Genomic DNA, 13548 nt, shown 5'->3' on the forward strand with positions numbered 1-13548 from the left:
CGCGTCAACCCACGAGGCGGATTTTCTATGTACAATCCTCCAAGCTGGGTAAGAGGACACTTTCACTCGCCCATCTATTTCATATTTCCATAATTAAGTATTCAGTCTAGCAATTTCAACGCAGGAGCTACGCCAGGCTGTAAAGGAGATAAACAACCCTCCTCCACAACCGAGGACCCGGAACGGTCCTTCGACCCGGTCTCCCAAGAGGACCCAGACTTATCTGTGGAGCTGATCGATGGGGTGTTTCATCAATTGAGCAAGGACAACGCCTTAGTGGCCATTACGGCCGATTATCCCGGACTACTTCCAGCCTCACAAGTAACCGAGACCGAAGTCCCAGTACTTTTAAGATGATCCCTCCGTGCTTATTTTTGATCACCGTATACCAATGGCGTTTTTGCAGGGGAAGTCCTTGAGGCGGAGGGCCGAGCCTGTGGTGGCTAGCCAACAAGGGGCAGCAAGGCCCAACAGGCTGAAAAGAAGTGTGGTTCGGATTGAGACGCCGGCACAATGGTATGGCGTGCCATTTTATTCCCAGGTTTTATTCCCTCAAGGCATACTAACACTCGTGCTCTCTTCAGGAAAAAGAGCGCTCGCCGGACTATATCCAGAGAGGTTGCCAATCGCGCCTCCACCAGCCAGGCTCCAAGGCCGGGTCCGGAAGCGGAGGCGAACACGAGGCGCGCACTGGACGCTCCTCCGACAGAGGATGCGGACGGGCTGTCTACCACCAATTCCGAGGTGGAGAGTGCCATGAACCACAGGCGTCACCGGACAGTTCTTCGTGACGCTTGTTTCTCCCAAGAGGCATTTGATGCCTTAAATACGGGAGATGCGTACCTCCGTGCCGCTCAAAATGGTCTAGCCAGAGCCACGGAGCAGTATGTAAAAGACATACGGGTGAGAAAATTTGATGGTTATATATGTCAGTAGCCCCCGAGACTTGAAACAGTTAGAATAACTAATTTAAGGATCATTTGTTATGCAGGATCTTACAGAAAAGAATACCCAACTGTCCCAGGAGCTGGAAGAGTGCAAAGCCCAACTTAGGCCGCACTAGCCGCGGCAGGGGAGGCCAAGGAGACCCCCTCTGGTAATATATGCTTCGAAAGATAAGTATGTTGTGAAGTGCGGCATGTGTGCAAATCTGACAATAACATTGCAGATGGCGCTGGAGTGGATCCAGACAAGCAACAACTCTCGCTCCGGTTAAAGGCTGGCGAGAGCGTGCTTACGAAGGTGAGGCAAGAGAAGAATAATCTCCAAGATGCCAACACCCAGCTGGGCGAGGAACTAAAGGATGTTCGTGCTCAGCTGTCGGACTCCGTGAAGGAGAATTGGCGGCTTCGATGCGGCATTTTTAGTAAGTGCTTGAACGAACTTCGAAAAATAGTTCGGCGAGGAAGTCAATTGACAGAGTTATGTCTGTAGGTATGCTGACAGGTCGGCCTGCAGAGGAAATGCCCGGTTCTACGGGTGACCTTCTTCCCGAGCTCTCACAACTGCACGAACGAGTTCGGCAGGTAATGCAAGGCGTCGCCCAGGCCTTGTGGCCATCTGTCTCCATGCCCGAAGGCCTTGGAGAGCTTGCAGAGAAGCTGAAGGGAGCGCGGCGGCTCTTCCAATTATGGAAGATATCAGCCTGCCGTCAAGACGCCAGGGAGGCCTGGGCCATGGTGAAGACGCGGTACACGAAGGCTGACCCAAACCACATGGCCGAGGTCAGACCTGTGGGGCCCGATGGGAAGGAGATCCCTGTGAGTTTAGTGTACGGCCAGGTAGAGTTGGCCGCCAAATATTCCCAACAGGACTGTAAACTGGACATCATGTTGGATGGTATTGAAGAGGAATATACCCAGTCAAATTGACTATGTAATTTAAGATGACATGTAAAATGCCTTCTAGCCGGATTGTAGATCGTTTGTCATGGCGGACCTTTTCGCTTCAACCTCGGGACCCGATAGTCCGGAGTGTGTCTGAATACCCTCTCTGTTATGTAAGAACCGGGCCATGCGTGGAGACCAGGCGTAGGGGTCATTAGTGCTTGAACAGACAAGTGCCCAACTAGTTATGTTATATTACATGGTTAGTAAGAAACATCTTCCAGGGAGAATAGTTCCGTTAGGGGTTCCTTTCCCTGGGAGGCATGCCCTAAAGTTCATGTCCAGACTGCGAAAAAAGCAGAAAAGCATCTGGGGGCGGATAAATAAACGAGTGAGAAATCATCTTTAGTTCACCGACCGAATATTCCCTTAAGAACGCTAGCTTTCGGCTTCACCCAGTCTGAGGTACACATCCGGCTGACCCGGCAGTAACAATGGCAGAGGTGCTCCCTTTACCACCTAGCCGAACAATTGGGAGTGTAGCGGTAAGCACAGGAGCCAGGCAACCCAGCTTGGCCAAATCTTAAGTCATATCTATGCATATAATGGTGAATAAAAGGTACATGCGAAAGTGTGACACACGTGTTGGGCATGAGGCCCGTATAAACAAGCTTCTATTAAAGAAGCCCCCAGGTATAATGAGCGCGGATAGCACGGCAATTGTGTGCGAACAAGGCGCGAATGAGCCCTTAGAGGCTATAAGAGAAAGGGAGGGAGAAGGAGAGAAATATAAGACAGCTAATGTGTAAAAAATAGACAGAGGAAGGAGACGAACACGGAGTCCAGCGCTAGGCGTAGAATCTTCGGAGACGGGCTGTGTTCCATGGGTTCGACTCGAGTCGGTTATCTGATGCATCTCGCAGACGGTATGCTCCACCAGTCAGGACTTGGTCAATAATAAAGGGACCTTCCCATTTGGGCTTGAGTTTGTCCTTTTTCTTGTCCGGCAGGCGTAGAACTAACTCGCCAACATTGTAAGTTTTGGCCCATACTTCTCTGCTTTGATATCTTTGAGCCTGCTGTTGATAGAATGCGGAACGGGCTTTTGCCACGTCACGCTCCTCCTCCAAGGAATCCAAACTGTCCTGCAGATCGAGTTCGGCTTCTCTTTCTTCATACATGCGCACGCAAGGTGAGTCATGAATTATGTCGCAAGGCAGAACTGCCTCTGCGCCGTATACCATAAAGAATGTTGTGAATCTGGTGGCGCGATTCGGCATGGTCCGCAGCCCCCAGAGTATGGAGTCGAGCTCCTCTACCCAGTGCGTGTTAGATTCCTTGAGGGACCGCACTAATCTGGGTTTGATGCCGCTCATGATTAGACCATTTGCTCGCTCGACTTGACCGTTAGTTTATGGGTGATAGACTGAAGCGTAGTCGAGCTTGATGCCCATGTTTTTGCACCAGAGTTTGACCTCGTCGGCCGTAAAGTTCGTGCCATTATCAGTGATGATGTTGTGGTTGACACTGTAACGGTGTACGACCCCTGATATGAAGTCTATCACCGGTCCGGATTCGGCCGTCTTAACAGGCTTGGCCTCTATCCATTTGGTGAATTTATCCACCATGATCAGTAGGTATTTTTGCCTGTGGGTTCCTCCTTTAAGGGGTCCAACCATGTCAAGCCCCCAGACCGCGAAGGTCCAGGTGATGGGTATAGTTTGGAGGGCGGTGGGTGGCATATGGCTTTGGTTAGTAAAGAGCTGGCAACCGACGCATCGTTGGACTAAGTCCTGAGCATCTGCCCGGGCCGTCGGCCAATAAAATCCTGTACGGAAGGCCTTGCTTACAAGGGCCCGGGCTGCGGCGTGGTGCCCGCCGAGTCTGGCATGAATTTCAGCCAGAAGATTCCACCCTTCCTCTTCGGAGATACACCTTTGAAGGACTCAAGTGGTGCTTTTCTTATAAAGCTCTCCCTCATGGACTTTATAGGCTTTAGATCGCCGCACTATGCAGCATGCCTCGTTTTGGTCCTCGGGAAGTTCCTGCCTGGTTAGGTAGGCTAGAAATGGTTCTGTCCATGGGGCAATGACTTCCATTATTACGTGCACTGAGGATGTTACTTCGTTGGCAGAGCCTCCCGTTGCGTCAAAATGTTCGGTGTCGGGCGGTGCGGTTGGGTCCGGGCTGTTATTTCCGGATTCCCTTCCCATAATACGGATGGCTTGAATAGCCTCTCCAAGAAAATGTTGGGGGGACTGCATCGCGCTTTGCACCGATGCGTGCCAAGACGTCTGCTGCCGGATTGTTTTCCCAGGCTATATGGTGAAATTCGAGCCCCTCGAACCGAGCTGACATTTTTAGGACGGCGTTGCGATAAGCTGCCATTTTCAGATCCTTGGCATCAAAGTCTCCATTTATTTGGGATATCACGAGGTTCAAATCCCCGCGCACCTCTAGGCATTGGATTCCCATGGAGACTGCCATCCGGAGACCATGTAGAAGGGCCTCGTATTCGGCTGCATTGTTGGAGTCCGTATACATTATCTAGAGTACGTATTGAACTATATCTCCTATTGGGGACATTAGAATGACGCCAGCCCCCAGACCAGCTAACATTTTGGAGCCGTCGAAGTGCATGATCCAGTTGGAATATGTGCCGTACTCTTTAGGGAGTTCGGCTTCAGTCCATTCGGCGACGAAGTTGGCCAACACTTGCGACTTAATAGCTCGTTGTGGCTTATAGGTTATGTCGAACGGGAGGATCTCAATGGCCCATTTGGCAATCTAGCCCGTCGCATCGCGGTTGTTTATAATATCGTTAAGAGGTACTTCGGAGGCTACTGTTATCGAACGCTCTTGAAAGTAGTGTCGCAGCTTCCGGGATGCCATAAACACCGCGTACGCTATCTTTTGATAATGCGGGTACCGTGACTTGCATGGAGTGAGGACAGTGGACACTTAGTAAACTGGTTTTTGAAGGGGGAATTTGTGTCCATCTGTTTCTCATTCGATGACGAGCACTGCGCTTACAACTTGATAAGTTGCAGCAATGTATAATAGCATTGGTTCGCCGATGTTAGGCGCGGCCAGGACCGGGTTTGCTGCCAATATGGCTTTTATTTCTTTGAGTTCGGCCGTGGCGGCATCCGTCCACTTGAAGTGTTCGGTGCGCTGGAGGAGGCGATAAACGGGTAATGCCTTTTCTCCCAAGCGGGAGATAAAGCGGCTTAGAGCCGCTACACATCCAGTCAATTTTTGTATTTGTTTGAGGTCCTTTGGAATAACCAATTGTGACAGAGCTTGGATCTTGGCCGGGTTTGCTTCAATTCCTCTACCGGATACAATCAAGCCCAAGAGCTTTCCGGCTGGTACGCCGAAAACGCATTTTTCCGGGTTGAGCTTGATGTCATATGTTCGGAGGTTATCGAATGTGAGTCTCAAGTCGTCTACTAGAGTTTAGACATGCTTGGTTTTGACGACCATGTCATCTACATCTGCCTCCACTGTTTTGCCGATCTGGTTTGCTAGACATGTCTGAATCATGCGCTGATATGTTGCGCCGGCGTTTTTGAGCCCGAAGGGCATTGTGTTGAAGCAGGATGGGCCATATGGGGTGATGAATGCCGTTGCGGCTTGGTCTGGATCCGCCATCTTAATTTGATGGTAGCCAGAGTATGCGTCAAGGAAACACAATGAATCGTGTCCTGTGGTAGCGTCGATAATTTGGTCGATGCGGGGGAGGGGGAAGGGATCCTTTGGGCAAGCCTTGTTGAGGTCCTTGAAATCGACGCATAGGCGCCAGGATTTGTCCGTCTTTGGTACCATCACCAGGTTTACTAGCCAGTCCGGATGTTTTATATCTCTGATGAATCCGGCCTCCAGTAGTTTGGCTAACTCCTCTCCCATGGCTTGTCTCTTAGGTTCGGAGAAACGCCGAAGAGCCTGCTTGACTGGCTTGAATCCTTTTAGGATGTTTAGGCTGTGCTTGGCCGGCCGGCGTGGGATTCCTGGCATGTCTGAAGGGTGCCAGGCAAAAATGTCCCAATTTTCGCGTAGGAATTCTCGTAGTGCGGCGTCTACATCAGGGTTTAATTGCGCCCCGATGGAGGCCGTTTTTGTAGGGTCCGTTGGATGGACATGGAATTTGACTATTTCGTCCACCGGTTTAAAGGAGGTGGACTTGAATCTTTTATCAAGTATCACGTCATCCCTGTTCACCGTGGAGTGCAGCGCAGTCAGTTCCTTGGCCGCTAGGGCTTCGGATAGTGCCTCAAGGGCCAGTGCGGCAGTCTTATTTTCGGCGCGGAGTGCTATGTCCGGGTCACTAGCAAGAGTGACGATTCCGTTGGGTCCGGGCATTTTGAGCTTCATATACCCGTAATGGGGTATAGCTTGAAAAATTGTGAATGCCTCTCGCCCTAATAGAGCGTGGTATCCGCTGCTGAACGGGGCCACTTGGAACTTGACCTCCTCAGACCTGTAATTATCTAGCGTGCCGAACACCACGTCCAGTGTGATTTTTCCTGTACAGCACGCTTCCCGACTGGGTATTATTCCTCTAAAGGTTGTGCTCCTTCGCTCAATGCGGCTCCAGTCTATTTCCATTTTTCGAAGGGTTTCCTCATAAATGAGGTTCAATCCGCTGCCACCGTCCATGAGTACCTTGGTAAGGCGAAAGCCGTCCACTATTGGTCCGAGGACCAATGCGGCTGGTGCTCGGGTTGTTCGGAATTTAGGTTCATCACTAGCGTTAAAGGTAATAGCCGTGTCACTCCATGGGTTTATTGTTGCTACTTGGTAGACTTCGGCAAGGCTGCGGAGTGTTCGTTTCCGCATATTATTTGATGCGAAAGTCTCGAAGACTGTTAATACCGTACTGGTATCCCTGGGCTGGTGCTCTGTGAATTCTAGAGTTAGAAGCTCTTTGCCACTTCTGGCCACCTGCCGGAGTATCCAACATGCTTTAAGGCTATGAGTTGCTGCGGCGCCCTCTGTACTATGAATTTTACAGGGTCCATTGAGCCATCCCTCCAGTACGATTACATGCCCTATAGAGGGTTTTTGCTTTTTGGTGTTTAACCCAGGTGCCTGGCGATAATGCACCCTTTTATTTCGGACTGGGGTTGTATTCAGGGCCGGATTGTTCCAAAATTTTATTTCGGTTTTCCAGGCGCTTTCCATCGCACAGTACTTTCGTACTATGGATGCCAAGTCAGCGAAGCGTGTAATTTCATGACGACTTATGGCGTTGAGGATTCCGTTGTCCGTGCAATTATTGCAGAAGAATGAAATTGCATCCTCCTCATGGCAGTCCTTTATCCTGTTCATAACTAGGAGGAATCTGGCCCAGTAATAGTGTACTGTTTCTGCGGGCTCTTGCCGAATTTGGGATAGATCCCTTAAATTTGGGTGGGCGGGTGGAATTAAATACGGAACCTCGCCCAATCTGAGACTCAGGGGCCAAGGAGTTTCCGAACTCGGAAGCTTGGGTTCTTGGATGTCCAATGAATCTAGCCCGCTGCCTGACTTTAGGTTCAGGGCTTGAGTGACGTCCTCCCCTCTGCGGGTATCCGGCTTGGAGGGATCGGGAATCTGGACATAACTAGTCCTTAAGATAGATGAAGGCTTGCCGCATTGTTCCTCCACCACTGTGACGTGGTGGGTGACCTGGGGAGAGTTAATCTCTCTCGAATCGGGTTTAGGCCCAATCTGATCGTAGTCTGTAACGACTCCCAGGGCGGCGATGCAATCCAAGAGCTCGTTTAAGGAAGAGAGCTCCAACGGATCTAACTGCTCGGCGAGTTCCGAGTTGACGTGCAGATTGCTTTCGATGACCCGACAAGTCATCGTCGGCACAGCGGCCGAACAGGCGGTCATAAGAAAACCGCCTAGCCGGAGAGTTTGGCCAATACCAAAGCTCCTTTAGCAACAGTGACGTCTTGAAAGACGGGATGAGGCATCCTTCCTGATAGCGACGGCACAGCGGAACTCTCAATGAAAGCACCAATGTCGGTGTCAAAACCGGCGGATCTCGGGTAGGGGGTCCCGAACTGTGCGTCTAGGCGGATGGTAATAGGAGACAAGGGACACGATGTTTTTACCCAAGTTCGGGCCCTCTCGATGGAGGTAAAACCCTACTCCTGCTTGATTAATATTGATGATATGGGTAGTACAAGAGTCGATCTACCACGAGATCAGAGAGGCTAAGCCCTAGAAGCTAGCCTATGGTATGATTGTTGTTCGTCCTACGGACTAAAACCCTCCAGTTTATATAGACACCGGAGAGGGCTAGGGTTACACAGAGTCGGTTACAATGGGAGGAGATCTACATATCCGTATCGCCAAGCTTGCCTTCCATGCCAAGGAAAGTCCCATCCGGACACGGGACGAAGTCTTCAATCTTGTATCTTCATAGTCCAGGAGTCCGGCCAAAGGTTATAGTCCGGCTATCCGGACACCCCCTAATTCGGGACTCCCTCACCTTCCGCCTCTAGCTGTACTGCTAGATGCCAGAGCAGCTGGAGTGGCTGCGGCTATCTTCTTTTATTTCTTACGAGGCGGAGAAGAAGGAGGCAGACTACTATGACGTGCCGGAGCAGTCGGAGCAGCGGCGTCTGTGTTTTGTCGTCGCTGTTGCTTACGAGGCGGTGAAGGAGGAGGCTGGCTGCTCGAACGCGCCGGAGCAGGCGGAGAAGGAGGCGGAGTACTGCCGCCCTCACGCGTCGGAGTAGGATGCGGAGTGCCCTGATCACTCGCGGGAGGAGGAGGCGGAGGCGGAGGAGGCGGAGTGCCCAGCTGACTCATCGGAGGCGTGAAGTTCAGAAACTTGATGTGCTCCTTCCACCATAGACATGGAGTATTTAGAGCAAGACCCAGCTGAGTCTCGCCTTCACCTGTAGGGTGGTCAAGCTGGAGCTCCTCAAATCCCTTTGTTATTTCATCCACCATCACAACAGCATAGCCTTTTGGAATCGAACGGTAGTGAAAAGTTGCTTCGGGTGAAGGAGGGAACATAGAGCCGACAGCCGCCTTGACTTTGAGGTTCTGCCATTGCGTCATCAGCTGGCACTTGTGTGAATCCGTGATAAAATCCACGGGGTAGCTAGGACCCGTGAAGTCAGGCTGCTGAACAAGCTCGATGGAAGCCATGCTGCATCTCCGCTAAGATCGTGGGGTAGCTTCTGGGGTAGCTTGGGCAGGATCTCACTGGTTCTCAACAGCTTGTCGTTCCTCTAGCTTTCGTACCCTTGCCTAATGCTTACGCAGTTCGCTCAGCTCCACTTTCCTCCTCCTCTCTTGGGTTTTTTAACCGCCTGCGTCGGGAAACCCTACCATCCATGCAACGGAGCCTGGCGTGCCTCGTGTTCGTCCAGGGTGCTCAGGATTCCCAAGGGCCTTTGTGAGATCGTCGTTCTCTCTGTCAGATATGAACATCCCTTCCTGCACTTCCTTGATTGCTTTCCGAAGCTTCGTGACGGGTGTTGCAAGTTGCTCATCCGGCCGGCAGCACTTCCCTGTTTCAGGGTCCAAAGTTCCACCAACCTCGAAGAACCAAGTCCTTGAACGGTCTGGCCAGTGCAATGTCTCTGGTTCGACCCCTTTAGCAATCAGGTCCTGCTCAGCCTTGTCCCACAACGGCCAGGCTTTGAGGTAGCCACCTGGCCCCGTGCGATGGTGATGCTCCTTCTTTGCAGCATTTATCTTGTTTGTTGATGACATCTTCTCACTCTTCTGTGATGTCTTGTGGGCCACAAATTCCGGCCAGTGATCTCTTATCTTCTCAAATCGGCCGGTGAATTCTGAAGTCTTGTTTTTGTCGACTTACATTGATTTCAACTCATTCTTCCACCTCCTAAATAGACATGCCATCTTCTTGAGAGCATGAGCCTTGACCAATGGCTCTATAATTAGCTTATCTGGATCCTCCTCTGCCGATAGGGTGAAATTTTCCTTCAGCACGGTCCAAAGATCATATTTCTGTCTACTTCGACAAAAGAAACTTGAGGGTCTTCCTTCTTAGGCTTATACCATTGGTGGATGCTGATCGGGATCATGTCCCTAACAAGAACCCCGCACTGAGCAGAAAATGCTTCCTTAGTCCGCAGGGGTTGAATTGGTTGGCCATCGCGCGCGACTTCTATGGTCATGAACCTTTCATCCTGGCGCAACTTTTTCTTCGGGCCTCATCTCGTTACCGAAGTTTTGCTCGATCCGGATGGCTATAAAAGAAGAAAGAAGAGTTAATATATGTACATACAAAAACAATTAATGCATTATTTGGCTAGTCAGCACAGTCTTAATTTATACATCGCCGGACTTTGCAATAGCTGATCCCGACTCCGTTCGGTCACCAAAGCCGTCATCACGGTCGCCGGAGCCACCATCATGATCATGACTTTCCTCCCATTGTTTGATCACCGTAGCCTGCTTCCTCTCCTTCCAGACCATCGGTTTCGTTGAGAAATATCGATAAGACATCACCTCCTTCGCGGATTATGTCCCCCATTATCTCTTCTTGTTCAAAGTCTCTTTCTGGATCCATAGTTTATGCAAATATTACCACATGGCCATTAATATACAAACATGATAGATGGATATATTAATAGTGGCAAACATAGACCCCTCGGTGATCCTCGACCCTCGACCCCTCAACGACACTCGACCCTCATCCCCTCGGCGACCCTTGACCCCCTACCCAAGCTAGTTTCGGTCCTCGACCGCTCGGCTTCTCTTAACCTTTAAGGGATTTAACAAGATGGCGCCATTCTGGATGTTCAAAAAAATGGTCCCTATTTTTTCCTGATCTCATCTACCCTTCTATATGTCACGTTGTCTAGTGTCAAAGGATTCAATACTTTGACACAAGAGAACATGTACATATAGAATGGTAGATGAAATCATGAAAAAATAGGGAGCAACTTAATTATGCACATCCATAATGGGGGCATTCTTGATAAATCTCTTATAAATATCAAGAGAGTTTGTCAGGTAGGGGCAGGAGGGGGTACGAGATCGACAATGTTTTTATTTTAAGGTTTGGGTGTCCTCGTGGTAGAGCGAGAGGGGGTTGATCGACGTCCCCCTGTCGACCCCTCAGTGATCCTCCACCCTCGACCCCTCGACGACCCTCGCCCTCATCCCCTCGGCGACCCTTGACCCTCTACCCTAGCTAGTTCCGATCCTCGACCGCTCGGATTCTCTTAACCTTTGAGGGATTTATCTGGATGGCGCCATTCTATATGTGCAGAAAAATAAATGGTCCCTATTTCTTCCTGATCTCATCTACCCTTCAATATGTCACGTTGTCTAGTGTCAAAGGATTCAATACTTTGACACAAGAGAACATGCACATATAGAATGGTAGATGAAATCAGGAAAAAATAGGGATCAACTTAATTATGCACATCCGTAATGGGGGCATTCTTGATAAATATCGAGAGAGTTTGTCGGGTAGGGGCTCGAGGAGGTATGAGATCGACAATGTTTTTTTTCTATGGTTTGGGTGTCCTCGAGAGTTGGTCGAGCGAGAGGGGGTTGATCGACGTCCTCCTCTCGACCCACAGCGATCCTCGAACCTCGACCCCTCGACGACCCTCGACCCTCATCCCCTCGGCGACCCTTGACCCCCTAACCTAGCTAGTTCTGATCCTCGACCGCTCGGATTCTCTTAACCTTTAAGGGATTTAACAAGATGGCGCATGTCTGAATGTGCAGAAAATGGTCTATATTTTTCCTGATATCAAGAAAACCATTGCTTCATCATTTGTCGAAAGTAACAGGCGCATAACGGTACTAAGCTCTCCAAAATTGTTTTGGAACAGAGTCCCGGATAGGATAATTCGCTTTTTGGTACGAAGTTCAGCAAGAGCCTTCCGAATATCGCTATTTGGAAGGCCTTTGCTGAAATCCATACCAAAAAGTGAATCATTCTTTCAGGAACTCCATTCCGAAACAACTTTGAAGAGCTTCGTAGCGTCATACGCTTGTTACTTCCAGCAAATGATGTAGCCATGGATGAGATCGGAAAAAAATGGATCAACTTGTGCACATCCATAATGGGGGCATTCTTGTTCAACGGAGACCCTCAACCCTGGGTGATCCTCGACCCTCGACCCCTCGACCCTTGACTGTGACAGCCTGGTTTTTGCCTTCTCTCTTTTCCCAGACTTTCAGTTGCAATTGCTTTGGATTTGGAGTTTTGAATCAATTCAAATGGACTTGAACACTTGGCCCTACCCTTGATTTTCACCCAAGTGACCCATCAACCTCCCACTCACCTTTTCTTCTCTGAAAAACTCCAACAAAAGCCCAATTCATTTTCCTCCCTGAAAATCACTTCAGAGAAGTATGCTCCAAAGCAACCCCTAGATTTCTTGCTCCAAAAATACTGAATAAATTCACAAATATTCTTTGAACCCTAGGGAACCTTCCTGAGAAAAAATATTGCATAAATTTTTGTAATATTTTTGCTACGAAAAATCATTTATGTTTTGGACAGAATGATCACTTTGCACAGCAAGTATATTTTTGCTTGATCTTTTGGCGCTGATATTTTCTGACCGTGATTACCTTCCTAAGAGATCACTAAACCCCAAAGCACAACCCTTAACTCCCACTAGATTTTTCTCAGTTAAGATCACAAGTTTCTGTCCAGAAACTTGCTAGGAAGATAGCCACTCCAATAGTGCACCTGTGATCCAGCCAAACGTGCAAAACAACTAAAACCACTAAGGACTAGCTGCCAGACATGTTGTCTGGGCTTAGCTCAGCCTGATGTCATAGTTCACGCGGTGACCACGTTCGTCCAAGGGGGTTGGCTTGCGTCTGACGCGCTCTGCGTTGCGCCAACGCCTCTGTTTCACGTGTGCTCGCTTCCGAAGCTACCGCACCTTGCCAAAGCACGCCCCCATCTTTGTTTGAGCCCCCTTAACTACACCCTGGCGCTCACCAACGCCGGAGCTCGCCGCAGCGAGCATGGGCACAGTGCAAACAACACAACAGTGCGCCCGTGCCCCTATGCTCGTCACGTATCGTGCTCCTGTGCTCATCACAGCTCGCCTACAGCCCCCGCGTGACCTCTGGTGTCTTCCCCCTCTCTCACTGACGCCATTCATCGGCAGGCGAAGCTCCAGAGAGCTCCGGCGAGCTCTTGATCCCTGCCTCGGCCTCGGCTATAAATAGAGCTCCCCGGAGCTTGTTCGTCTCCTCACACACACTCAGCACACCTCCACACCCTCGTAGAGAGCCGCAGCCCGGCCGGGCAGGCCTTTGGCCGTCGTCCCCACCCCGAGCTCGCCGGTGATCCCCCTCCTATGCCCCCTTCCGCTCCCGAGCCGCTCGAGCTCGGCTGACCACTCCGGCGTGTTCGTGGTGATCCACTGGTGCATGCTGGTGCTGTTGGAGCTACTGGACTGGCCCTACGTCACCGGAGCCACCATCTCTGACAAGCTCCGCCCACTGCCACCGCTGGAGAGCTCCATTCCAACCCTGTCTGGCCACCCCTAGCCATGCTACGGGTCCTGATAGGTGCGCCTCGATCTCCTCTTCAATTGTATCCCTCTAGATCTCGTCGCCGGGCACTCCTCGCCGGACAAAGTGCCGTCGCTGCGCTGCCCGCCTCTGTTTCTCTCTCTCCCCCTCCGACTCGACAGCTGGGGCCCGCTGTAGCCTCTCAGGCCGCGCCCGAAGCGGTATGAGTGCTGGCGCCCTGGCGTTTTAC

Source organism: Triticum dicoccoides, chromosome 1B (genome assembly GCF_002162155.2).
Source record: "Triticum dicoccoides isolate Atlit2015 ecotype Zavitan chromosome 1B, WEW_v2.0, whole genome shotgun sequence".
In the NCBI taxonomy this organism is placed as follows: Eukaryota; Viridiplantae; Streptophyta; class Magnoliopsida; order Poales; family Poaceae; genus Triticum; species Triticum dicoccoides.